General features: G+C 39.8%; 2 long non-coding RNA genes and 1 other non-coding gene across 3 annotated transcripts; 1 reads left to right on the forward strand and 2 right to left on the reverse strand.

Moving 5' to 3' along the window:
* Positions 1 to 5,419: 5,419 nt before the first annotated feature.
* On the reverse strand, positions 5,420 to 23,219 carry LOC111090031. Its single transcript, XR_005370478.1, has 4 exons — positions 23,001 to 23,219; positions 12,440 to 13,033; positions 11,403 to 11,613; positions 5,420 to 11,159 (listed from the first exon to the last, which is right to left on the reverse strand). It is a non-coding gene; the product is annotated as an uncharacterized LOC111090031 (long non-coding RNA).
* TRNAK-CUU lies at positions 8,421 to 8,493 on the reverse strand. Its single transcript has one exon. It is a non-coding gene; the product is annotated as a tRNA-Lys (tRNA).
* A 140-nt stretch (positions 23,220 to 23,359) lies between the features above and the next one.
* LOC119876995 lies at positions 23,360 to 26,061 on the forward strand. Its single transcript, XR_005369963.1, has 2 exons — positions 23,360 to 23,814; positions 24,102 to 26,061. It is a non-coding gene; the product is annotated as an uncharacterized LOC119876995 (long non-coding RNA).
* Positions 26,062 to 26,758: the final 697 nt, after the last annotated feature.

A 26,758-nucleotide genomic window follows, 5' to 3' on the forward strand; every position in this document is an offset into this window, starting at 1 on the left:
GAACATGCCAGGGGCAGAGCTCACAATGGTCTTATGAAAGACATTTTTCATTCTTAACCAGAGCATGCTTGTGTGTACAAGATGACAAAATAATCAAGTGAAGAGTGAATAATTCAGCTCATCACCAGGTTGTTTCGTGTTGAACTGATACAATGCCAAGCAGTTTGGATATTTTTCCCCTCGGAATATTTGTCTAAACAAATACTCTTAAAGGAAGAAAGCAGCCGAACTCCAACAGAATGAACCCTGGACCTTGATTCTGAAAGCCTGGGTTCTGTGCCTGGCTTTGTCTCTCGAAGCAAATTACTTGAGATTTCTGAACCTCCATTTCCTGATCTGGAAATGGAAGGCATAACGGCCTCACAGGGCTGTAGGGGTAAAATGAGATAAAGGACATAAAAGTCTCTGGCAAATAATACACATTCCAGCCAGGGCCCAGGAATGGCCCATGCACTTGTCTTTTATGGCATGCTGTGTGTTTTATAAAATCTTTTATAGTTTGGTTTCTGTATTAAGCTAATAGCTTACGTATGACATGCAAGGAGAGCCATAATAGAGACGGAACTTCTGCCTTCTCAGTGACGAGACGAGCCTGCCCATGTCTTCAGACCAAAAAGAAAGCTCAGACATCATTAGTCTAGATCCAACTACCAAATAATTTTTAATTATTCACTAATCCATTCACGTGGATTAGTGAATCCAAAAACATGATTTGCTGTCTCCCATGGGCCACATGCATGCTAGGGCAGACTGGACAGGCCTGTCTTCTGTGCCCTTATTCTGTTTAGGGAGATAGATAATATGTAACAAACTATAATAAAGTGTCATAAATGCTATAGCAGAGATCGGGAAAAAGTATGAAGGGGAGAAATCTGCATCATCCTGAAAAGTGTCACATAGAGGCTGATATTTAATAAATGCTTTTGGTAAATATTAAAAAATATAGATTTAGCGATTATGGAATCATCTTGCTATTCCTGTATGCATGTGTACATTCACATGTATTTTTCCACTTTTATAATTGAATTTTTATATCAGATAACTCAGATAGTCTTTCTTGATGCTTGGTGTCCACTGTCTTAACTCCTGCAAGATCATTGATGCTAGGTTTTATATCAGACACAAAGGACAGTGAAAAAGCTAATGCAATCCTTTCTATTTTGATGTGATGAATTTTGCTATTCTGTCAAATAATGCAACTCAGTGCTGACTGCAATAGTTAATTCATACAGCTTAGATGACTGCTTTTGAATGTAAAGGACAACTAAAACGCAAAATCAACCATGGTATATGATCTATATATGATCTCTATTTCTATAATTTTATTGCTTGACATTCAGAATAAACCACAACCATTAATTCCCCAGATCCCTAGATTATAATTACCTGGAATATTTTTCTCTGAAAGATGTGAGAATTTCTAAGCTTATCTGCTTTTATACAAATTTACTTGCTAAGGAGATTTCATGAAAAGCAATTTAATTCTGGGCCTCTTAAGGATGAATAAAATGAAAGAAAGACATTCAATTTTGTTTTGTTCCCTCCACCCACTTTACTCATCTGGTTTTACTTTTCTATCCATGGAGATTCTAAAGGCAATGTTCTGTAGAATTGATTTTATTGTCCCATTGCACGGTTTGCATCTAGGTTTTCCCTAAACCCAGGTGTGAGATCCTGTGTGTGTAAAGGGGCAGAGGGTAAAGGAGAGGTCAGGGGTGATTGAGCATCAGAATCACCAGGAAACGTTTCCAAAATGTGCATCCCTATTTATCTACCTCCTCACCTCAAGCAGTCGTGAACTCAGTGGTCAAATGAGCTAAAGTGGCCAGTATGTTCTTATAGAGAATATAGGGCTTAACCAATTCAGGGATAAACATTACACATCTTGTGAGGGATGGTGTTTACAGGAGGCAGAAGGGAAGTTCAAGAATGTGAAAGAACAGCTATGGATTTGTTACTATAGATTTTTATCATCAAAGAAAGATTTCAGTTACTATTCACATAAGAACCATTAACAGTCAGGAGACTTCTGACCCAACTCATCTTACTTAGCAGCTAATTAAAGTTCCCTTATGAATGAGAAACAAGTAACTTCACACAAATATGTTGATAATTTATTCCAGAGGGCTATTTGTGAATAGTGTTATAAAACCACTGCTGGAGCCAAATCAACTGATCAAGAAACCAAATAAACTTGATTAATCCTTGTACACGATGATTCATGTAAGACGTAAAACTATGATAAAATTCAGTAAATGTACTAATTCAGACTCACTGATAGGTAGAGTCAGCCTGGGTTTCTCCAGAAGCAAGGGCTGAGTCAATCTAGTGTGTGCATAGTTACTTCAGAAATGGATCCCAAGAATAGGAGTGATGGACAAGGGAAGTGAAACAAGAAAGGAACCAGATACTAGTATGGATTGTCCAGTGGATCATTGCTGTGGTTAATGGGAGCTCATTTCTATACACTTTTCTGAAGAGGGCCAGCAAATGCCTTTGGGAAACGTCTGCTGGGTGACGTGAAGGGGAAGTGGTTCGTTGGCTCCTACCCACATTAGTCAAGGGTGAACTCCAGGGCATTAGCTCCCTGGTATTTCTGGATTGTGCAAGCATGAGTCACATGGCTTCCTATGAATATCCTAAGCTCAGTATCAGAGATTTGAGGTGAGGTACGGCTATCTTGCACCTACTACAGGTGGTCAAAGCTTCATGGAACATTGCAGGATATAGCATCTTTTAAAACCCACACCTAGTTTTGTTTTGTTTTTTAAAGGTTTATCTATTTATTCATGAGAGACACAGAGAGAGAGGCAGAGGGAGAAGCAGGCTCCCTCCAGGGAGCCCGATGTGGGACTCGATCCCAGGACCCCGGGATCACGACCCGAGCCAAAGGCAGATGCTCAATCACTGAGCCACTCAGGTGCCTCAAACCTAGTTTTTTTAAACATGTGTATATTCAATATCCAGACCAACACTGGGATGGTCTATGGTGGGAATGCTTAATAAATAGACGCATGAGAAATTGATTTGGAGTACAAATTACACATCCTAAATCTGACACTTTCTGGCAGTGCAAACTTAGATCAGCTACCTTCAATTTTGCTGAGCCTCAGTTTCCTAATCTTTAAAAAGAAGGGCTAACTGGTATTCTCCTCATGGGATTCCTAAATGTTATGAGATGGAGAATGTAGTGTAGTATGGTTAGAATTTTAGGAAATGGGCATTCACGGTAATAATTATTAGCATTCAATCAAAGGCAGTACACGAGGCACAAGGCAACTTGAATGGGCCATACGATTGTTAGTGGCTGCATATTTCAATTGGCCACACCTGGAGAGCGAGAACAAAGCAGACAACAGCCGGTGGGAACTAGTAAAAAGGCTTTTCTGGACCTTGGGGGACTACAGATTGTGCACTACAACCCAAACCAAGTTAGGAGTCAGAGGTCAAGTGTGGTGACCTCTGAACCAAAGCTAGGAAAGAGAATGCTCAGAAGCTGAAGGTCAAGTCATGTCAAGGGTCAAAGGCAGGCAAATGGTAATTCAAGCACATGTGTTGCTCCATTGGTGGTCTTTCGTATCAGAAAGCTTGCCATTGCATTTCCTGCTACATTAAAAACGAGTAGCTGATTTCCTAGGCGTGGTCAGCCACAAGTCTGAGCGATAAAAGATACACAGCCTTGCAGATGATCAGAACATGCAGCGGGTAACAGGAAAAGTTCTAAACAAAAGTCTTTATCTTGTACTTACCGCAAAAAATTATACACTATTTCCAAAAATGCCTAGTATGTAAGGAGTTCTTGTTTATAGTTACAGGGTGTGACTCATTTTTGTTTTTCTTTGAACTTCCTGCATCCTTCTGCCTGGGCCCAAGGACTTTAAATTGGTCTTGTGACCAAAATTCACTTAAAATAAACTACTTAACTTCATGCTTATAAATGCCCTGTGCTTTAACAATTTTTACATGTTCCACACTTCATCCAATTCCAAACATACATACATCCATCCTTCCATCCATTTGTCTTAGTCCATTTGGACTGCTATAATAGAATATGCAATAGAATACCACAGACTGGGAGGCTTGAACAACAGACATTTATTTCTCACATTCCTGGGGGCTGAGAATTCCAAGATCAAAGTACCAACACAGTCCAGATCTGGTGAAGGCTGTTCCCTGGCTCAAAGATGACCATTCTCTTGACGTGTACTCACAAGGTAGAATCACTGAGGGAGCTCTGTGATGTCTTTTATATGGGCACAAATCCCATTCATGAGGACTTCATTCTCATGACCTGAGCATCTCCCAAAGGCTTACTTGCATATACCATCGCAGTGGGGATTAGGTTTCAGTGTATGAATTTTTGGAGGAAACATAGGCATTTAGTCTACAGCACCATCCATTCACTCATACATTAATTTATTCATTCAGCTATTCAATAATCTAATTATTTAATTATTTACCAGGAAATAATATGTGTTTTCTACATTACTACTGCAAAAGGTTATGAGAGTAAAATAAGATAATTCACAGAAAACTATGTGGCAAAATAGCATAGAGCCCAGGGATGGCCCAAGATTTTGTCTTTTATAATATTGTGTGTTTTATAATTCTCCATACTTTGGTCTCTATATTAAGCTAATAGTACTGATTTTTGAAAATTCTTTATATGTTCTAGATATTAGTCCTTTGAAGACGTGGGTTACAACATTTTCTGCCAATGGGTAGCTTGTCTTTTCACACTCAGCAGGATTTTTCACAAAGCAAGAGGTACTATTTTGATTAAGTCTAAATTTAACTTACCAATTTTTTTTATGAATCTTGCTTTTGATTTCAAATCTAAGAACTCTTTGCCTAGCTCTACATTCTAAAGGTCCTCCTATACATTTTTCTAAAACTTTTTAAGTTTTATATTTTATATTTAAGTCTATAATTCATCTTGAGTTAATTTTTGTATAAGTTATATGTTTTTGGTCGAGTTTCAATTTTTGCCTATGGATATCCAACTGCTGCAGTACCATTTGTTGAAAATGCTATCTTTCCTTCATTAAGTTGCTATTGCACTTTACTCAAAAATCAGTTGGGCATATTTGTGTAGGTCAGTTTCTGGCTTTTCTATTCTGTTTCATTGATGTATGTGTCTATCCTTCTGCCAATACCATATATTTGTGATTATTAACACTTTATGATGTCTTGAAATGAGAAAGAAGATTCCTCCCACTTTATTCTTTTTCAAAATTGGTTTGTCTATCTTAGTTTCTATGCCTTTCCATATAAATTTGAGAAATAGTTTTGTTTTTATCTACAAAACCCTTGCTGGGATTTTGATAGGAATTGAGTTAAACCCGTATATTGATTTGGAGAGAAATGGTATCTTTACTATGTCAAATCTTTCAATGCATGAATGTAGTATGTCTCACCATTTTTTTTTTGTCTCACCATTTAAATTGGTCTTCTTTGATTTCTTTCATCTGCATTTTGCAGTTTTCAGCACACAAGTCCTACACATATTCTGTTAATGCATAATTTTTTATTGATTGTAAATGGTTCTGCATTTTTTATTTGGGTAATTTGTTTTTAGTATATAGAAATACAGTTGATTTTTTGCTTTTTGGTTTTTTTTTTTTTTTTTTTTTGTACTTTGCAACCTTGATAAACTCAATTACTAGTTCTAGAAGATTTTATTTTGTTTTTCCTTTTACTTCATAGGGCTCTCTACATAGAAAATCATCATTTAGAAATAGGGAAAGTTGTATTCTTCCTTTCTGATTTGTGTGCCCTAATTACCTGCTTAAAATTTAATTTGCTTACATATTTCCTCAATGTACATCTAGAACTACATAAGATAGTGTTACACTTTTGGCTTCAACCACCAAATATAATTTAGAAAACTAAAGAGAATTAAAGTCAATTGTATTTAACCATATTTTTGCTTATCATGTTCTTCCTTCTTGACAGAGATAGAATCTTAAGCAGGTTCCATGCCCAGTGTGGAGTGCAATGTGGGGTTAGATCTCAGGACTCTGAGATCATGACCTGAGCTGAAATCAAGAGTCAGACGCTTAACTAATAACTAAGCCACCCAGGCTCCCCATATTTCTTTCATTTTTTAAAAGAGAAACATATTCAAAAGTCAAAAGGCAAAATTTTGGGGGTGCTTCTTGATGAGTGAGATTAGAAAGCAGTGCCCATTAGCCTAGCAAATCTGTGAATTTCAGACCCGACTTTACCTCTATCACAAGCCACCCAGCAGGATGGACCTGGATCTCCTATTTTATGGAAGAAGTTGGTACTTGCAGGCCCACAAGCCTCAGAGAAAAATAATATTTTTATGTGCATCTCATTTAATGCACACAATAGAAGAGGCATCACTATGATTACCATTTTATAAATGAGGAAGATGAGTCTTAGAAAGAAGCAGAGTAATTTGCTAAAATAACAGCTAATTAATGGTGGAACTAGGATTTTAACCATGGGGCACCTATGATCTCCAACTACAGGATGCATTACTGACCAAGGTGCTCAGCTGCAGCTCACTGAAATCCATTGCAGGGATGCTGTGACAGGTCCATTTCTGGATGATACAGGTTCTCTGACAGGTCACTTTGCCTAAAGTATGTGTAAAGATCCTTCCCAAATCTCTGTTAGACTTCACAACAGTCTAGGACGCTTCCACCCAACCCTCCCTCCTTTACTTAGGCCCAGACAAGCACCACTGATGACCCACCTTATCCCAGCTCTCTCCCGCATTGTCTCCAACTCAGGCGTTTCCCTTAAGAAAATTCTTGCACATTTAATCCCATTTTGGCATCTGTTTTCTGGAGGAACTAAACTAACAAAATCAGGCAATCTGATTTAAGAATCCAAACTACTGACTACCATTCCAGACGTGGCAGAAAGAAATGTTTCTGTGGAATTCCTTGAGATTCCGCTGGGAAGATCAAATAAAATAATATACGTGGGAAGATTTTATAATCTCTTAAACCGAATTCAAGTTAAGTTGTCTTTATTATTCAGGGTTTACACAGCATGGTGTGTCTTGGGACCTGCCTGTTCTCAGCCACCGGCTTAGGTATGGATGATTTCCAATTTATCATTTAATCTAATGATTGCTTCTTTGTGAGAACTGCAGCCTTATCACTTTAATTTTCATAATACTTAGCATAGTCATGATTTATGAGGCATGTTAGTGACATTAAAACTCTCAGTTGCCTTTTATCCAAGTAAAGTAGGATTTGGCAACAACTCTGTAAAAACTAACATAATTCGTACCCAGCAATGATCCCCTTCATTACAACCCCAATTTTCTAAATTGTCTTAAAACAAGGGTGTGGTGACTGCTTGGAGGACTGATAATGAACTATACAATCTGTCCTATCTGTCCCGTATCAGTCATAAGGGAAAACTGACCTATTATTATCTGGCTTCCTCACCCGGGCAGCAAGAGCCTGAGTGTGAGAAGCTTTTTTTCATTTAGGCCACACAAAATAATTTGAATGAATCACTTAGCTATTTATAATAGCTAATGTAAATGACTCTGTTATTTTTAAACAGACTTCTGACATTGAATAGCATCAGGATGAATTAAGTTTAACGAAATGCCAAAAATGTTAAATAGAATATTTCAAAGTACACCTGGAACGAGAAGAAAAACATGAAAAGCATAAGCTGACTACACAGGGTAGATGGTACATGAAAAACAAGTGAAATTTCTCAATTCCTACGTGCTTTCATTTTTACTATCAAAAAGCAGTAAACTGGAAAATATGGAGATTCATACTTCAGTTTAAGAGAGAATGAAAGCCCAAAATAGGTGAGCATATGATAAGAAAGCACATAACAATTGTATGAGCTCAAGTCAGGATGAATTAAATTCCAAGGGGGTAATAATGGCAAACACTGATTATCAGATTCAGAGTACTGCTCTAAATGCCTGATATATATATATTCCCTAAATTAATCCTCATAAAACCCTAGGTCAGGGCTGTTGTCATTCTCAATTTTCAGATGGGAAAAAAATTGAATCCCAGGAGGTTAAAAAGCCCATATCAGGACTGGGATTTGAGCCCAGAGGGCCTGACTCTAGAACCTTCCATCAGTATATGGTTCACAGACCAGCAGTATTGTTATTTACCTGGCTACATGTTAGAAACATGGAATTTCAGACCTATGAAATCAGAATCTGGGTCACTCTTCTACATATTGCAGTTTGAGAGGCATTTCTCAGAGCCTGTACACTGATACTCAACCATATAGTTCATGTCCTCCATCACACTTAAGACCAAACCAGCAACGAATGAGTTTCTGTTGTTACACATCCTTGTCAGCATTTGGTACTATCAGGGTTCTGGATCGTGACCATTCTAGTAGATGTGCAGTGGTATCTGTTTTACTTTGTTAATTTTTATTTTAAGTAGTCTTTATGCCCAACATGGGGCTTGAACTCATGACCTTGAGATTAAGAGTTGCATGCTCTACCAACTGAGCTAGCCAGGCACCGCAGCATCTCACTGTTTTAATTTTAATTTCCCTTGTGACATATGATATGGGGCATTTTTTCATATGTTTATTTGCCATCTGTATGTTTTTACAGGGGAGGTGTCCATTACGGTCTTTCAGCCATTTTTGAATTGGTTTGTTGATTTTATTGTTTTTAAGAATTTTTTATGTATTCTGGATAATTTTCTTTTTATCAGATGTATCATTTGCAAATATTCTTTGCTCAATCTGTGGCTTGTCTTCTCATTCTTTTGAATTAGATAGATGTTTATTTTCACTTTTCACATTTGTTTGGGGGGATATTTAGTCTTCAGCTCATTTCATAGGTATTTTTAAGCATCTTTTATATGGCAGTTACTGTGTATAAATTGGGAGATGAAAGGAAAAGAAAACACTCCCTCCCACTGAGGGCTTTAGAGTATAGTGTGGGAGATGGACATGTGAAGGAGCATCAGGACAGTGGGAGCAGGAAGCACAGGGATCTATGACAGTACACAAATTGGTCCATTAACAGAGACTGGTAGGGAAATTTGTAGGATTTAACCATAAGAAGGAGGCAGAAACATTCCTGGTAGCAGGTGCAAAGCAATATGAGAATAATGCAACAGAGGAATTTCAAGTTCAATATGGCTGGAGTACAATGACAAATGTAATAGAGAAATGGACAAGTCATATGTTACCTAACAGTAGTTAAATTTTATTTAATAATTATGTGCCAGACACTCTTCCAGGTTCTTGTCGTGTCTTTTATTGCCACAATACTTCATAAATAGGCACTATTCTTATTTTATTATTCCCATTTTGCAGATGAAGAAATTGAAATATGGATAGTTATATTCTTAGCAAGTATTTGGATATCAATCTACTCTGGTGCTGGGACACACACTTCTGTTTTCCATGCCATAATGTCTCTCAGGGATGTTGTATCATAAGGAGTTTGATCCTGAATGTAATCAAGGAGTTAAGAATTTTAAAGCAAAAACATAATATGATCTATAAGTATTTGTATCATGCATCCAAGAATATTTGCATCTTTAAATTCCAAGCCTCTCATAGATGAGGATTGATTTCTTAACCCCAGTTATATTTATAGTGTGACGAACACAAAGATTTAATTGAGATAATGAAATGCCAGATATTCTTTTCCAACTAGGTAAGCTGGCAGAGAGTCCCTTTCTATTCTTAGGTATTCTCTAGAGATTTCTTAATGTTCCAGCAATGCCTGTGTTGGATCCCTAACATAATCTAAGATGGGATTTTGCCAGTTTGCTTTGCTTGTTTGATGTTCTGATGACTGTTTGTGGAACCCCAAGATTGCAGCCAAGAGAGTAAGTCATGTTAGTCACTTGGAAATGTCAGCCATATTGGAAACATACATCACAGAAGGCACTTAATCCAAAAATCACTTTTCAACGAGGTCAGTGGTATTGGAGAATTAGATGTTGTAGGTTAAAGAGAAGATGTGTGGCTTCCAAGTGTGGAGATATTAAAGATCTTTGGAGATCTTTACACAGGGATGTTCCATGTACAATAAACTGATATGACGTTTTAGTGAATTGAAGGTATTTGTTGGTAGAATTAATAACATTTGCTCAGTGAAATCTAAAACCACAAAGATATAGGACTTATGTGCAAAATGAATTTTTCCCATTTCTACTGTCATTCTAGGAATCTGAGGAAATCTGAGAGTAAAGATTTTTTTAAAAGGGTCCTAAAAATTCAGTAAGAGAAATGGACATGTGGGATAATAAAAGAGATATTTATCTACAGAGTATTATGGGGAATAATAGAGAGGAACGGTACTTGTTCCATTCTGAGTTCACAAGAGGTTTCCTGGAAGAGCTAATGCTTTAGCTGAGTATTAAAGATGAGTCAGGCATAATTAGCCTATGAAGAAGGGTAGGATGAGTGTTCCAGATTGAAGGAATAAGTCCCGCAGAGGCATGGAGCAGGAAGCTGCATGGTCCATGTGTGGAATTAAAAGGATATTTCAAAAGTGGAAAGGGACAGGGGGCATTATTGGGAGATAATACTGGAGAGGGAAGTCAAAGAGGGCTGGATAAGTAGTTTACTGCTTAGTTTGGTGCTTAGTAAATGATGGGGAGCTTTTAAAGATTTAAAGTATTTGAGATCAATTATTTAAACTGTTGTATGCAATCTAAAACGAATTTAGGTAGAAGAAGACCGGTTGTAAGCAAATTAGGATAACTCTAAGAGCCTGGATTACTGTAATAATTTCAGGAATGGAAAGAAAGAGATATATTTTTCTTTAAAAAAAAAAAAACAAAACCTCTTCAGAATGTTAAATCCACATAATTTGGTGATAAATTCGATGTGTGTGAAGATCAGAAATGGAGAAGTAAAAGGTAACTAGTTCCAGTGAGTGGTGAGGCAGGGTGCCACTAACAGGGCTAGGAAATAAAAGAGAACATGTTTGGGGTGAGTTCCATTGTGAACATATTTTTTGAGGTGTCCATTTTATATTCAGGTTGAGAAGTCCAGGCTTAAGCTCTGAAGAAAGTTTTGGGCTCCGATGAGAGAGATGGATTTGGAGGTCATCAAGACCACTGGTGGTGGCTGAATCCATGAGAATGGAGGTTACCCAGGGACAGTGAGGAGAGGCATGATGAAATTTGCTTCATCCAAATTCTCCAAATGGATGTCTGGTGCCAAGACAGAACAAAGTCACTATGGACTTAAGCTATTTGGGTCTAGATTGGGGAGATTGTCATCGCATGCTTCCTGTTCAGGGGCTCAGGAAATTGGTTTAGGGAAATGGCAAGTGGCCCAAGCACTAGGGAAAATAAATCTAAAGGCCTAAGCCAAAAGACTGAAACTAGTTACTTAAGGAACTCTCTGAGCTCTCTCAGGGATGTAGTTGATTCACACACCTACAGGACACTTACCTTTGGTTTGCCTTTGTTACCCTGAAGTTACAATGAGATGGGTGTGAAGGTACAGGATCATGTCCTTTCTCAATGGTGTGAACAATTTGTCACAGACAGGGCCTGATGACCTGCCCACAAACACTATGTTGAGAAGCATCTCCAGACCCAGATCATTAGGAGGGATTCTCCAGGTGCCAAATAGTTGCTGCTTCTGCTGCTTGTTTCAAGCCTTTATAAAAATGAAAATTATCCCAAAGCCATGAGGTAAATGCCCTTTTGCTTGCGGAAGTAGCCTAAGTCTGGGGAAGAGTCATATTGGAGATATCAAATTCCCTAAGCTTGTCCACACAGGACACCTTGTGAGATACCCTGAGGTAATCGAGGTTATTGAAGGCAGTATCATGATTGATTGCCATGCAGGTCTGCCTTTCCCACCTCCTATGCCTTTTGCTATGAAGCAGATGGTGCTTTGGCACTTGTTAGGAGCCCAGCCTAATTCAAGAGCATATTTTTGCTCTCACTGAAGCTACTGAATTTGAGGGGGCCTGGGGAGAATTAATATACCTCAGTATTCCTCTAACATCTTTTCCCTGTGTGATACATCCATTCTCACCTGCTGTTTTCATATTGTACTCCTTTCATCCCTCTGTCTCATATTGAAAGCCCGCTGTGCTGGAACACCGCCTCTATCATTCTTAACAGGCTGCACACACCGTCAGAGTTTGGCAAATGGCAATGCCCTTCTAGTGGAAATCTTTTCCCAGGGCCTTATTCCCAGATGCTCCGGTCTAGCAGGGGTTAACTAGAGGCCTGCTCATGAGCCCATCTCTGAGAAGCTGACTTGCTCCTACTTGCCTGGCTTGGAACTTCTACAGTCTGTTTCAACACCTTTTTGAGTTGGGCAAGATTGCTATGGGATAGCTGTGAGGACCACTGCTAGTGAGAAAGTCAAAGCAAGACTAGCAATTAGATAATTAAATTGGAAGGTGTTCTTTAATAAACAATTCACCACAGTTCCCAATCATACGTACTTTCTGGCTCTCCTCCAAACTCACCTATAGATCCCCTTCTGCCACTGGGGCAATTATTCCCCTCAAGTCAAGTGCCTGGAAGGAGTCAGGATGGAAGGCAGGACTCAACTCCTTGTTAGAGCTGCTGGATGGATTCTCCCACACTCCCTGAAGAATCTTTATAGTCCAAGTCAAAGACTCATCACTAGGTAAAAACTCAGTTTAGTACTGTTATTCGCGGGTCACAAATTCAAATTGGCTGAGCCACGGTGGCCAGGTATTTCTCAAACATTTTTCTGGATGTTTCTGGGAAAGCGTTTTTTGGATGAGATTAACATTTAAATCAGTGGATTCTGAGTAAGGCAACTTACCCTTCATAACGTGAGTGCGCCTCATCCAATCAGTTGGAGGTCTTAATGGACCAAAGACTGACCTTCCCCAAATGAAAAGGAATTCTCTTACCAAACTGCTTTTAAACTAGAACTGAAGAGATCCCTGGGTGGCGCAGCAGTTTGGCGCCTGCCTTTGGCCCAGGGTGCGATCCTGGAGATCTGGGATCTAATCCCACGTCGGGCTCCCGGTGCATGGAGCCTGCTTCTCCTTCTGCCTGTGTCTCTGCCTCTCTCTCTCTCTGTGTGACTATCATTAAAAAAAAAAAAAAAAAAAAAAAAAAAATTTAAATTAGGACTGCAACTCTTTCCTGAATCGGCAGTTTGTTGGTTTACCCCATCCGATTTTTTGGACTCTCTAATCCTCCATAATCAGGTGAGCCAATTCCTTAAAATCTCTCTCTCTCTCTTCCCACACTTTTTGTTGGTTCTGTTTCTTTGGATAACTCAGACTAATACAGATAGACAGCTACACACACACAGACACACGGATAGATGATAGTTAATACACCTTATAAATATTGTCCTAACAAGATTGCCCCAGATAGGGTAGGTGGATAGTTTGATACAAGGGTGGAGGGTGTGAGGAAGTTTGTGGTGAGATAGCTTTTTAGTGTAGACCCAAGGAAAGCCCTGCTTTCTTTCTGGCAAGGGTTACAGTGGGCCTCGACATTTGTTTGATAGTTTTAAGTGAATCATTATTTTTCAGTCAGTTCTTATAATAACAAACTAAGTAACTTAAAGAAGCCATTCCACCCAACACTGCAGGATAGTCCATGAATGAGGAATACATGCCCCCTCTCCCTTCAAAAGAAATTATCTTGGGGCACCTGGGTGGCTCATTTGGTTAAGCATCCTACTCTTGATTTTGGCTCAGGTCATGATTTTGGAGTCATGGGACCGAGCCCCATATTTGGCTCTGCACCCATTACAGAGTCTGCTTGTCCCTCTCTCTCTGCTCCTCCCTGTGATCTCTCTCTCTCTAAATAAAATGTTAAAAAAAAAAAGAAAAGAAAGAAAGAAAGAAAGAAATTACTTCCCTGCCTGTCTGGGACACAATAGCTTCACATTAACCATTTGTCTTTTTGGCTTCCACATATCTGTTTGAATAATTATTATTCATCTGCTGGGCCCTTCACAGAATTCCAGCTGTAAATAGCACTCATCATCACCCCCATCACCACAGCTGGTAATGAAGAGAAATGTGCTGGGTAATGAGGAGAGCGGCCACCATTACAGTAATGAAGAAAAATAGACAGAAAATGCTGCAGGAATGGCATCTCCACTATTTCCTGGTATAACTGGCATGAGGTAATTGCTTTTTTATCCTACCTGCCTTCATCTTTGCAAACTACTTCCAAATTCCTTACATTCATCACAAAATTGAAAATTGAAGTAGCATAATAAATTAAAAAGGCAAAAGAGCTCAGCTTTATGGTGCTCATCTTAAAAGAAGGAAGAACATTTACAGGATTAATAAAAGGGGTAAGAGTGAGGGTGGGAGGTTGTTTCTTCTTGTTGTTATTTTTGTCAGTATAGTTTAAGCCTTCTTGCTACTACATACAAAGACAGACACCAACAGGAATAACTCTGAATATGCTCTGAATACCTATGCCTCAGCTACTACTGTCATGAAAAATGTACCCACTCATATGCAGTAGAATGAAACACAAGGCAGGTCTACTTTCATTCCTTCTGCTGGTAAACCCAGGACTGAGAGCAGCAGAGAAATTAGGTTATACCCATAATGCCTTATGTACCAAAATCAGCCTTGTTAGAGCAATATTCACCAGGCATGTCATTTTTCTGGTTTGCCCATTTTCATCATGTGCTCTTGTTGGGGCTATTCCAAGTGCAGTCACAAAGATTCTTAAACTCAGGGTTTTATAAAATCTACAGGAATTAAGGACCATGACCAAGCCCCATGTAAAGCACCATGTGCAGCTGGTAAAACCAACTTAAGTATCTTCTACTCTTTTAGAAACATATCCACAAATTCTTTGATATTTCTCTCCCTCTTCTTCCCTTGAGCGTGGGCTCAATTTAATGACTTGCTTCCAGTGAATAGATTACACTTCCAGATTAGGCTATAAAAAGACTGCAGCAAAGGTGGGAACAATCCAAATGTCCAGTGACAGACGAATGGATAAACAAAATGTGTATATACCTGCAATGGAATGTTATTCAGTCATAAAAAGGAATGAAATTCTGATACATGCTACAACCTGGATGAATCTTGCAAACACTATGCTAAGTGAAATAAGCCAGACACAAAGGGATAAATATTATGATTCCACTTACATGAGGTATTCAGGGTAGGCAGATTCACAGAGACATAAAGTAGAATAGAGAATACCAGGGGTTGGAAGTAGGAGGATGGGGAATTTTTGCTACATGGATATAGAGCTTCTGTTTGGGATGATGGAAATGAATTGTGGTGATGGTCACACAACAATGTGAACATAATTAATGCCACTGAAATCTACACTTGAGAATTGGTTAAAATGATAAAGTTAGGGGTGCCTGGGTGGCTCCATGGGTTAAGTGGCTGCCTTCAGCTCAGGTCACAATCTCAGAGTCCCGGGATACAGCCTGCACCAGGCTTCTTGCTCTTCCTCAGCCCCTCCCCCTACTCCTGTGTTCTCTCTCTCACTCTCAAATAAATAAAAGTCCAAAAAAAAAAAAAAAAAAAAGATTGCAGCTTCCATGTTAAGTGTTGTATGTCTCTCTTTTTGTCTCTTGGACCCCTTACTCTGGGAAAAGCCCACTACCATGTCTTGAAGCCACATAGGTGGCTGTATGGAGATGTCCATGTGGCAAAGAACTGAGACTTCTGGACAACCCTACTTAGGGATCCTTCTTGGATGTAGATCCTCCAGGCACATCCAAGGCTTCAGATGATGCAGCCCTAGCTGATATCTGGACTGGAAGCTCACAAGAGACTCTGAGCCAGAACATCTACTTAAAATCCCCACTCTGGGATTTCTGACTCTTGGAAACTGTGAGATAATAAATGTTTTATTGTTTTAAGCCACTTGTTTTAAGCCACTAAATCTTGGGATAACTTGTTACAGGGCAATGGATACTGAACACAGCATGAGTATATATACACAAATTCACAATCATATTGAATAATATAAATTAATAATAATTTTAGATAATATTTATTTTTAAAAACCTTCTACTTTTTCCTACATGACAATTGGAAAATGTTAACCACTGAGGTTAAGAAAAACATCTATGTTCCGATCCTATTTTGTATCTCTTCCTTGCATTCATTTGGTTCTTTAAAATATGGCCCTTTCTTCTCATGTTCCATATGGTCCCCTTTCCCACATTTGTGTGGGAATGGGTATTTTTATATCAACTGCAGAAACGTTCTTTGTCTCTATCTGTAGTAATTCAAAATTCATAGTTCAAGTATAGAATCCGTATTTCAACTTTATATCTAGAATTCCAGATACTACTGGGTTGTCGCAAAGATACACACCAAATGGAAACACCTCAAACGAACCCCCACTATCTGTTGTCTTCTCTCTCTTTCTAAACTCTGCCTATCCTTATTGCAGTGATGATGAAAACGATTTATACATAGCTCTGGGGTTTATAATCATAACTATTACCAGAAACATTCTTTCTCACTCACCCATGTCTAGTGTATACTGACTAAGGCCATCTACAAGCAGCATATAGGAGATAAGGCCTGGGAACCTGGTTGACCCAGCAATAGTGTTATCTATCTGATCTTCTGAGGAATCACTCAGCCTTTTGGGAAAGATCTCAACAGTACCAAAACAACCAAGTTGAGATGGCAAGTCATGAGGCAAAGAGGAGGAGGATAGGAGGAGATTCTAACAGAGGACCATGTATAGAATAAAATTGACAAAAATGGCATAAGAAATAACTTGCTATATTATAAAGTCAGGAATCTAAACCATTAATTTTAATTAACTTTGAGTTTGGGTCAGATTCTTAAAGAAGCCAAAGTATGCTACTAACCAGAAGGGATTGCTATCACAGGACTTCCTATGCTGCATTATTAAGTATCCCATTCTTTTTCTCTCCCTGGTAGATACCACATTTGCATAAATCATTATGTTTTGGCATCATACATTCCTTTAAATATTTGTAAAATAGCATAAAGTAGGAGGTAAAAGATAAGGGCCCTCAGCTTCCCTCTGTCTTAAAGATGACCAGATAACTTTAGATATGGTCTTTAGTCTCTGAGCTTCTATTGTGTCAATTGTGTCATCTGTGTCATCTGTAAAATGGGATCATTCTATCCAAGATGTTTGAACTGGATCAAATGATCCACTGAAATTTCTTCAAACTCTAAGCTTTGCAGTTTACTTTTCTGTAGTTGAATTCTGATGTCCATATACTCTTCTATAAGTTATTCCTAGCATAGCTACCTGGAAAGTTCAGTTTCTCCATCTCCATATTACATCCTCCAACTCGAACCAGAAGCATAGTTTGTATCCTGAAAACTCAAGAAATATGAATGACGCAAGAATAAATAGCGGGATGGTGAGTACCTTAGTTACAGCTTTATTTCCAGGGAAGTTCTTAGCCCAGCAAGAATGGTACTCCAAAGAGGGAAAGCTAGCTGAATGTCCCACTCAGGACCTGCAAGCCTGGAAACTTGCCAGGGCAACAAGGGCATTTACAGGAAAAGTGGCCTGGGATGTGTACAAGGATGATACAAAGCTAAGAAAAAAAAATTCCAGAGGCTAAACTCCATCAATTTCACTGTTTGATCAACTTTGGTGGCAAACGAGTTTAGCTGGTACTCAGAACATGTTCTCAGGAAGTGAAAAAGCAAGTAATTGCCTTTCCTCTTCTTTTCTTTTTTCTTTTCTTTTTCTTTCTTTATTTCTTTTCTTTTTCTTTCTTTTTCTTTTTTTCTTTTCTTTTCTTTCTCTCTCTCTCTTCTTTCTCTTTCTCCTTCTTTCCTTCCTTCCTTCCTTTCCTTCCTTTCCTTCCTTCCTTGTCTCTCCATCCTCTCCCTCCTTATCTTTCTGTTATTTTTAAGTTTTTCCATTGCTCATCAAATGGAGGAATCCTTTTATACCAGTCCTCAACCAGTTGCTAAGAGTCTGCTGGTAGAGCTCAAAGCTTGATCTGATAATGCTCCACTGAGTAGCCTGGGGATTGACAGCTTCCCCAGGGAGGAATGAAACATCTGCTGGAAACTCCCCACCCCCACCCCTGACCTTACAGCTTTAGGGGAAATGAAAAGCAGCTTCTCTTGACAAAAAGATTGGGAATTTCTGCTGCAATGTCTTGCTATTTCTTTAAGACTTCCATGGAAATGAAAGATGTTCCCAAGCAAAGATAGGTCAAATCTATTGAGAGAGGATGAGGCATTTGCCTCCTGAAAAGTGCAGAATAATAGAAAAGGTTATTTTCTGATGAAACAAGGGTATCATTTTGTTTGGTTGGTTTTGTTTCATATTTATTTACTGAAAGTAGGGAGAAATGATTTAATTTAGGTATGAAAATAGCTAATTATTAGAAGAAAAAAGGAAGGGATTTCCAAGATGGAGCCCTTATAGTTTACACAACATATAACCTTCCTGTTCCTTCTCTCAGCCTTTCCCTCCTCCCTTCCCTCAGCCATTCTCTTTCCCTCCTCAGCTCCCAGAGAATCATCAAGAAGTTGAGTTCCAGTAGCACTGGCCTAAAAGACATTTTATTCTTCTCTCCAGCCCCCAAATGGACCATCTTACTAGAATTCATTCCATCATTACGGGGAAGGGGATGCATTGAGCAAGCCTTTCTCCAAACTACAGCTACATTTTTATATTAATCTGACACCTGCCATCTGCTTTATTTCCAGGGAAGTTCTTCTTAGCAGGAAGGTAGCACTCCGGGGGTGAAAACCTGGCTGAATGTCAATGAGGATTCGTTAGATAATATCCCGAATGCCCTTTGGAGGCCCTTGCAAAATAACACTAAAGGTGGTACAGTGATTTCCTAAATCCAAGATTTCAGATTTATCTTTGATGTTCCCTGGGTGCTAGGATGTTTGGTTATATAGAAGAAAAAGATATATTAAACAATTTTTATTTCAGCTGGTCTTTTACAGAGACCAGAAGTAATTTTATCTGGATTCTCCATTTCAGTGTGGGACAATAACAGCTGGACAGGGATTGTGTCCCACATTTTGTGAGGTTTGAACTTGACTGCCTTTGTCAGGGTGGCATTTGATAATAAATCAATAGAGCACTGTTATTAAGACACGAGACTACGATCACTTTAGAAAGATCCTAAACCAAGACACTTTTTCTGGACCACTACAGTCTCTATGACTGTAAAAGTCATGATGTACTTGAAAGATTCACTGCAGCCTAGGAAGCATTATAGTGGGATGATCTGGAATCAGACTGTCTGGATTTGAAGAAGAACCCCATCATTTGCTTACAGATGCTGTGATTTTGAGACAGTAGATCACAGGGGTTAAGAATTTAGGCATTGGAACCAGACCACTTGGGTTGGAACCCTGATTTCACCATTTCCTTGCTGGCTGAGTTTAGGGAAGTTCTTCAAACCTCTGGGCCTCAGTTTCAACACCTATGAAATGAGGGATATTAATGGCATCTAATCTCCAAATGTTATGGGGAGGATAAAATAAGTTGATGCATGTAGAATGCTTTGATCAATGTCTGGCACATAGTGAGTGCTCAATTAATGTTAGCTACAGAGATTGGTAGTATTTTTTCCCCAAAATTTTTAGTATTTTAGCCAATGCCAGGCAAAATCAATAAAGAAAGGGAGCTAACCAAGGAGAACTCAGGATAAATACAGAATTTGGCAAGACTGGGAATCAGGCAAAGCTAAGCCTTTGGCTCCCTCTGTCCGTTTTACTTTCTCTAGGTTCCTCCTAGAATACTGCACCCAACCTCCAGATTTTTTTCTCTGCTCCCCTCCATATTTACCCTTCCTCAGTCACCTTTTACCCACACTAATTCTGTTCTGTTCCGTCAGGACTTTGCTCTGAACCAGTGAAAATATTAAAAAAAAAAAATCTAATCTAAGGTATTAATGGATGCTGATCAGTTAATGTTATGCTTTTGGGATTTCACATTTGCATTTTACAAAATAAAGATTGTCTTATCACCAGGAAGAATAACCAGAATTAAGAACTTCATGTAATGTAGAAAGTGGGTAAGGATGATATTTAGGGGTAGGTAGAGCATTCCATCTTCCTTGAATCACAGATAAGCTGCTATTTGGATAACCGAAGAGCTGGTCCTAAAGTTATTTAATACAAAGTATCATGGACAGAGTTTGAGGCTAAAGCAGAACTCTCTGTGCTTAAACACCATGATATTAGGTTGACAGGCATGGCATCAAGGCCTCTGTGTTACTGGTCCCACAGCTCCCAGGGCTGCTGTCAACAAGTCTGACAAATTGGACTAGCCAAATCTCTCAGTCACATCAGATTTTCCTAAAGATGTAGATACACCTGCTGAAGATGTTCCAAACAGAGGAAAGCAGAATAAAGCTAACAAATGGAGAAATGTGGCAAAGGCCCAGCACTGACTTCCATCACCAATTATTAATGGCCCTGGGATATGTAGCATTCCGAATCAGAAAGGGGGTCAAGAGTAAGAGGATTTAGTTCTAGATCCATCTCTGTCACTAACAGATTGTGTCTTTAAGCGAGTCAAACCCCTTTATCTTGGAGGGTTCCATTGCAAAACTAGGGGAGAGATGCTCTAAGAGCACTGCCCTTTCATCTCTTCATCCTTCCTCAGAGTTCCCAGTGGGGTTCTGGGGCACCCTTAAAGTCCCACAGAGTAATTTAGGTGCCTCTACAGACAGACAATAAATAACAATGGGGTTTCCTAATCAAAGAAAGCCATGAGAAAATTAAGATACTGAGAAGATTAATCTGGGGGAGAGAAAATATGGAATAAGATAGTAGAAAGTCTGGATACAAGATTACCAACTAGAAGGCTCCTATAGTAAAAACAAAATAAAACAAAACAACAACAAAATATATCTATAAATATATATATGTTATAGAGAGAGTAGCAAGATTGGATACAGTATCACCAACAAGAAGGCTCTTACACAAAAATATATATGGTAAACACTATAGAGTCAAATATATATAGTTAAATATAAATATATATTTTTATTGTATATACTATGGTATACTATATATACAGTAAATATGGAATAAGATAAAGAATAGCAACACTGGATACTAGATCACCAACTAGAAAGCTCTTAAAGTAAAATATATGTACTTTAACATATATATATGTGTGTGTGTGTATATATATGTGTGTGTGTGTGTGTGTGTATATATATATATATATATATATATATAGTCCAACAGCTAGGGTAGGCAAGTAACTGTCAGCACTGGCTGCCCCCTACAAGCTTTCAAACATTCAAATGCCCAGGCTTTACCCCGGAAGAGTTTTATGAAACTTTCTGAGTCCAGGATGTAAGCTTTAGTGTAATGTAAAAAGCTCCCCATGTAATCCTAATGTTCAGCCAGTTATAAAACCACCAGTGGTAGTCTATGCTGGCTTTTAATGATGAACGGGAGAGTGGTAAGAAACCTGTGAGGGTGACCTAAAAGGACTGTTGATTGATTACACAGGAGAGATAAAGGTCAGGGAAGACTCCAAGACAACTCAGATCTCAAGCCTAAGGGAATGGACAGGATGATACCATAGTAGAAGGGAAATGGTTTTGGAGGAAAGATGGGTTTGAACTGAAGTAGGTGGTAGGATGTCCCAGTGATTCCATCTCTTTACAATATTCACAGTCATAGCAGCACCATATCTACTCTGACCAGAAAAATTAACCTTGAATTGACTACTCATTAGCTTTTATCAAAAACCCTGAGGAAACAAAATAGCAGTACAGGAAAGATGGACTAAGAGGGTGTCACATATTTTTTCAGTGTTTGTGTGTTTGGCTTAACTTCTTTTGGACAGCCATAAGTTCTTTGCATGTTTATGGAAGCTTTGGACCCAATTCTCAGAAAAAAAAATACCATTAGAGATATGTATGTAAAGTTTTGTATGAAGGCCAGGTTAAGAATCCCTTTTCTAAATAGGGACTAACGGGGGCACCAAGACAAACAAAGTTCTCATTGCTGCCATTATTCCTCTTTTGTTGTGATTTTAAGATCGAAAACTGCAGACAGAAGAGAAATACAGAAAAGAGATGGAGAGTAGCATTTTTATTTTTTTCTAAACAACAAGGTCACTGTTGATTCTCAAGAGGAGGCATTATCTCTCCTTTGCTTTGGAGAATTTCGTGTCTTCCGTCTTTATTCTTCGATTAAAACATTGATGTGTTATGTGCACCTGTCCTCGGCTTTATTGTTAAGACATCCTGGCAACCACGAGAAGACATGCCAGCTCGTGATGACTATCTGCATTTTTAATAATGCTTGAGCATTGCCTACAAATAGGATTTCAGTATCTAGAACTTTTGACTTGGAAAATGAAACAGCTCTTGTTAGTTCTAATAGAAAAAGGCAGCTTGATTTCCAATGCTCTGTTTTAATTTGGGCTTTACCAGCCAGTGATTTTATTGAAAGTGAAATCCATATTCCTGTCTAGCTGTAGCATCTCAACTCTAAAATGGGAAAATCACAGCTTCAGTAACAGAACTGAGAATGAGGTCCTGGCATCTTTCTTAAAAGAAATTTGGATAAGAGTTTTCGGTAAATGCTCACAAATTACTCATGCCGTATGTCTAAATACAAACAGGTTTAGAAAACCTGGTTGAATTCAATGAAATAATTAGGTATGAAGAAAATAACGGTTTTTTTTGGCTTTTTGTTTTGTTTTGTTTTTTGGTTATTTATTTATTTTTGCCAGGTTCCTATTAACATGGGACCGTACTTGTTCCAAGGCAATGAAGAGGGGAGTGGACAACAAGGTCCTGCCACGAAGAAATGCATATGCGCAAGCTCTATTTCCATGAAGAGGTTTTGTGCTTTCCCACACCACCCAGAGTGGGGTCCATGTGGCATCGTTCCGGTTTCCCCTTGTAACCTGAAGGAAAACTTTCAAAGTGGCGCCCTGGATGTCCTGCAAGTGAAGGAGGAGGATGTGCTCGATTTCCTCGCAGCAGGAACCCACCGAGGCACCTCCAACCTCGACTTCCAAACTGCAGTAATTAGGAAAAAAATAAAATTTAAAATAAGCGCGGGGATGGGGTGGGGTGGGCAATGGCATTACCTCATAAACCTGAAGAGAAGCTGTTAGAAGCTTCTGCGGGCAGCTCACGCCATCGTTGCCACCGCACACCCCGCCGAGCTCAGGGCCTCAACCCGCCGGCACATCCCGCCCGGGGAGCTGAGGTTTGCCGCTGCCCCCGGAGCCACGCCTGCCGGGCCCCTCGGCTTCTGGAACCTTCCTAACCTGACGCAGGCCGGCTCCGCAGCCGTGACTTCCGGCGGGTGCCGGGCCCGGGGCTGCGCGCCAGCCCCTCACGCAGGCGCCTCGGTGCGCGTCGTCGGCCCCTCAGAGGGTCGGCCGCGCGGGAGGAGGAGGCGGGCCTCGAGGCTCTGCGCATGTGCGGCACCGTCTCCCATGAACCTCTGCTTCTGCGGAGATCCGAAGGGCTGGGGGCGGAGCGCGGGCCGCCGACCGAGTGGCTGCGCCCGAGAGCCAGTCCTGGGTTCAGCAGCGAAAAGGACGTTACTTTCCAAAGTGCCCTCCCGTGGATGCCTAGAATTACACGGTTCGCGGCAAACTGCCCCATGAGGCTACTTCATCTGAACAGGGGGTAGGAATGGCTTAGAGACCAATGCGGGCGGCTCCCGCTGGCGCTGTCTGTGTGGGGGCCGGTCCCCGGGAGCCCGGCCCCCACCTGGGCCCTGGGCTGCGTCCTTCCTCAGCAGGTGACGGAGGAAGGCGACCGGCGACTCGTGCATCCAGTAAGGAGTGCTTCGCCTCCCAGCCGCGTCCCTGCCCGGCTCAACAGACTTTGAAAAGTCTCTGCGCTTCGCCGAACCGCGTTTTCTTTGTGACAAGCCGTAGATTCCAGAAGGTAAAAATGCAAGGCTTAGACGACGTGCGCAGTGCACTTCGGGCTTCCTCGCCTTAGCCTTTCTCCCACTTGTATCCCTTCCAGAGGCACGGCCAAGAATCGCCAAGAATTGCTGGTCTTGCGCAAACTCCGAGCAGAAAGTACCCTGACTTAACCACAGGACCTGGAAGATTAAGTCGCAGACATGTCCAATCTCTTTTTCTATTTCACTTTCTGCCGCCTTTTAAGGTGTAGGCACCGTTTCCTTGGCATTTGCAAATTTACTTTTTTTTTTTTTATTTCTACAGGTGTAGGTGGATTGATTCAAGAAGAAAAATACTAGCACAAAAGAGAAGATTTTTTTTTTTCCCCAAAAGTAGAATTCATTTCATGATTAGCTCAAGTTTGGATGCTTGCTAAATGCCCGGCACTCTTCTGTCTACCTCACGCGTGTCAACCCATTCCATCCTCACAACACCTGTATTATTCGTAGGCAGGGTACAGAGGCAGAGTTTAAGCGACTGATGCAAGGTCACACAGCTAATAAGTGGTCGGATCAAGACCTGAACGCCGGCAAATCTAGTTTGAGAATAGGTGCTCTGTACCATTACAACAGTTGTATGCATCTCTTTTCCCTGGGAGCTCAACACACAGAGAATTGAAGGAAGATAGATGGGGAAAACACAGATCAGAAGAAAATGAATCATGAAGAACATTTGAAATAGTTATTAAGCTTATGTAATTGAAATCTGATGCTGTTCTCAAATATTCATAATAGAAACACTAATGTTTTATATATGGGCAGGTAACGGTCTGATCAACCTTGATGTTTGAAGTAATGATGTCAGAAAGCCAACTGAGCCTCCTGAGAAAGTGTTTGTGGTTTGCTTTATTTCCCTGTGCTAATATTCCTTGACCAAAAACAATCTCAAGGTTTCTAAAGGTGGCCAGAATATCCAGCCTGCTTTCTTTGAAGGGGGAAATATTTCCATTTTGAGAAGATGAAGTAGACGTTTTCTTGGCTGCATATTTGATAATGTTTCTTTACTGGAAATACCCACATTTCTTCTTCCTAAACCAGATTTCTACATTTTTTTCCCCTAAAAGAGGCCATTGATACTTACCTCCCCTCCTTTCTATGTAATGAAAAAGAAGAGGGCAAATATTCTCAGCTCTTTCACTCTTTCACGTATCTAGAAGCCAATCTAGGATTCAAGTCCAGTACTCCCTACTCCTCATCCAGTTCTGCCACTCAACCACATGTGTTTCTTTCTCTTACACACAGGCTCTTTTTGGCCACCAGTAAACACACTGACCTTTGAAATATGGAAAGAAAAGTGCTTTGAAATAAAACTGGCACAAACAGCGGTTAGACAGCCGTCATCTGGAGGCCGAAACAAAGAGGGGCATAGTGTTCAAGCTGTCTTCATAATTACATGAAGCAGTTATCACTCGAGCCCCAGTCTGAGCATTACCCCCCAAACAAACAGCGGAGGTTTGAGAAAGCACATAGGCTACTTTGTTGCTCTAGCATACTGAGGGGTGGGAAGTCCCCCAGCTGAAAAATCACATGTGGCTGGGACTGTTTTCCAGAGCTCCAGGCTCTTTCCTTTCTTCCTTCCCCATTAACCCCTCTGCTCTCCTTGGCAAAGGCCCTCAGGTGAGGTAAGTGCCAATTAACAACAAAGAGCTTGATGTATTTCAAGTTTATGACTTAGAGCTAGGTTCTCATGAAATAGATTCTTCCCTGGGCCAGGAGCCTTGAGGTGCAGAGAGCAAGGATTCAAAGTCTGACTGAAATTTAGGTTCATTTCTGCTACTGCCCTAAAAGTGATTTCTCTTTTGGGGGTTTGCTTTTGAAAGCCAGGTAAACGGTCCCCAGGAAGAGGCATTTGTGACTGAAAACTTTGACTGCAAAGATAACTGGAGCAGAAGGCTTAGCGAATTGGGGTTTTGGAAAAAGGGGTCTTAAATTTCTCATGAGTCTGTTGGATGAGACATTCATTCATTGGATGGAGAATAAAGACAGCCAGACTTGAGAATAAATAGGATAAATAGGAGAGATGAAAATATCTAATCCAAAGTATCTCCAAAGCCTTTTCCAGCTTTCAAATTTAGATGTGATTTTCTATCCTAGAAATGGTTTCAGTCATGTTCTAATCTTTCGAGTGTTATCACATCAATTTGTAAAAAAATATTTTCATGACTTGTTCTCAAGCCACAAAGATCTGAAATCTGACCAATAAAATGATATGTTTTGACATCTTAGAGCCCTGAAAGACCAAGAGGTTTGGCAATAGAAACATAGGTTGAAATATATCTTAAAACAATTCCTCTAATTATTAATTGTACTCAGTTGTTTAATATTTTCAGCGCCTACTGAATTTAGCAAAAGGAATGACAGATGCATATTAAAATGCATGCAAATACAAGCCACATTTTAATATATTGTTTTGCATTCATAATTTTAGTCTTGTGATTTGTATTTTCATTTGCTTGGGAACAAAGACTTTCTTTTTTCCCCACTTGGGAAACAAGGCAAGACTTGTTCCTGCCAGCATCCTAATAGTATTCCTGAAAAAGCAGCAAACTTAATGGTTCAGGATCTGCTCTCCACCACCTGCTTATGGGCCCCTTAAATAGGGGCTGCATTTACAATGCATTGAAAAGGTGAAAATATGCAATCAATCAGTCGCTTTGTCGCGTAGTGGCAGGCAATCATATTTTTTTGTTGTTGTATTAAAACTGAACAGACTGCTTTTTTTTTTTTTTAAATAAGCTGTTTAAATGTACAGTCTCTTTTCAAGTAGAAAAGAGATTCGCCAAATCCCATTCCTTTTAAATCCCAAGTCACAGATAGAACACACTTCCCTGCCACCCCTGCAATTAGGTGGTTTCTAGCCCATGGAATGTGGGCCAAAGTAATGTATACAATGTTCCAGTCTGGCTACTAGAATCTAGTGGG

The sequence above is a fragment of the Canis lupus genome, chromosome 15 (assembly GCF_011100685.1).
Source record: "Canis lupus familiaris isolate Mischka breed German Shepherd chromosome 15, alternate assembly UU_Cfam_GSD_1.0, whole genome shotgun sequence".
Taxonomy (NCBI): Eukaryota; Metazoa; Chordata; class Mammalia; order Carnivora; family Canidae; genus Canis; species Canis lupus.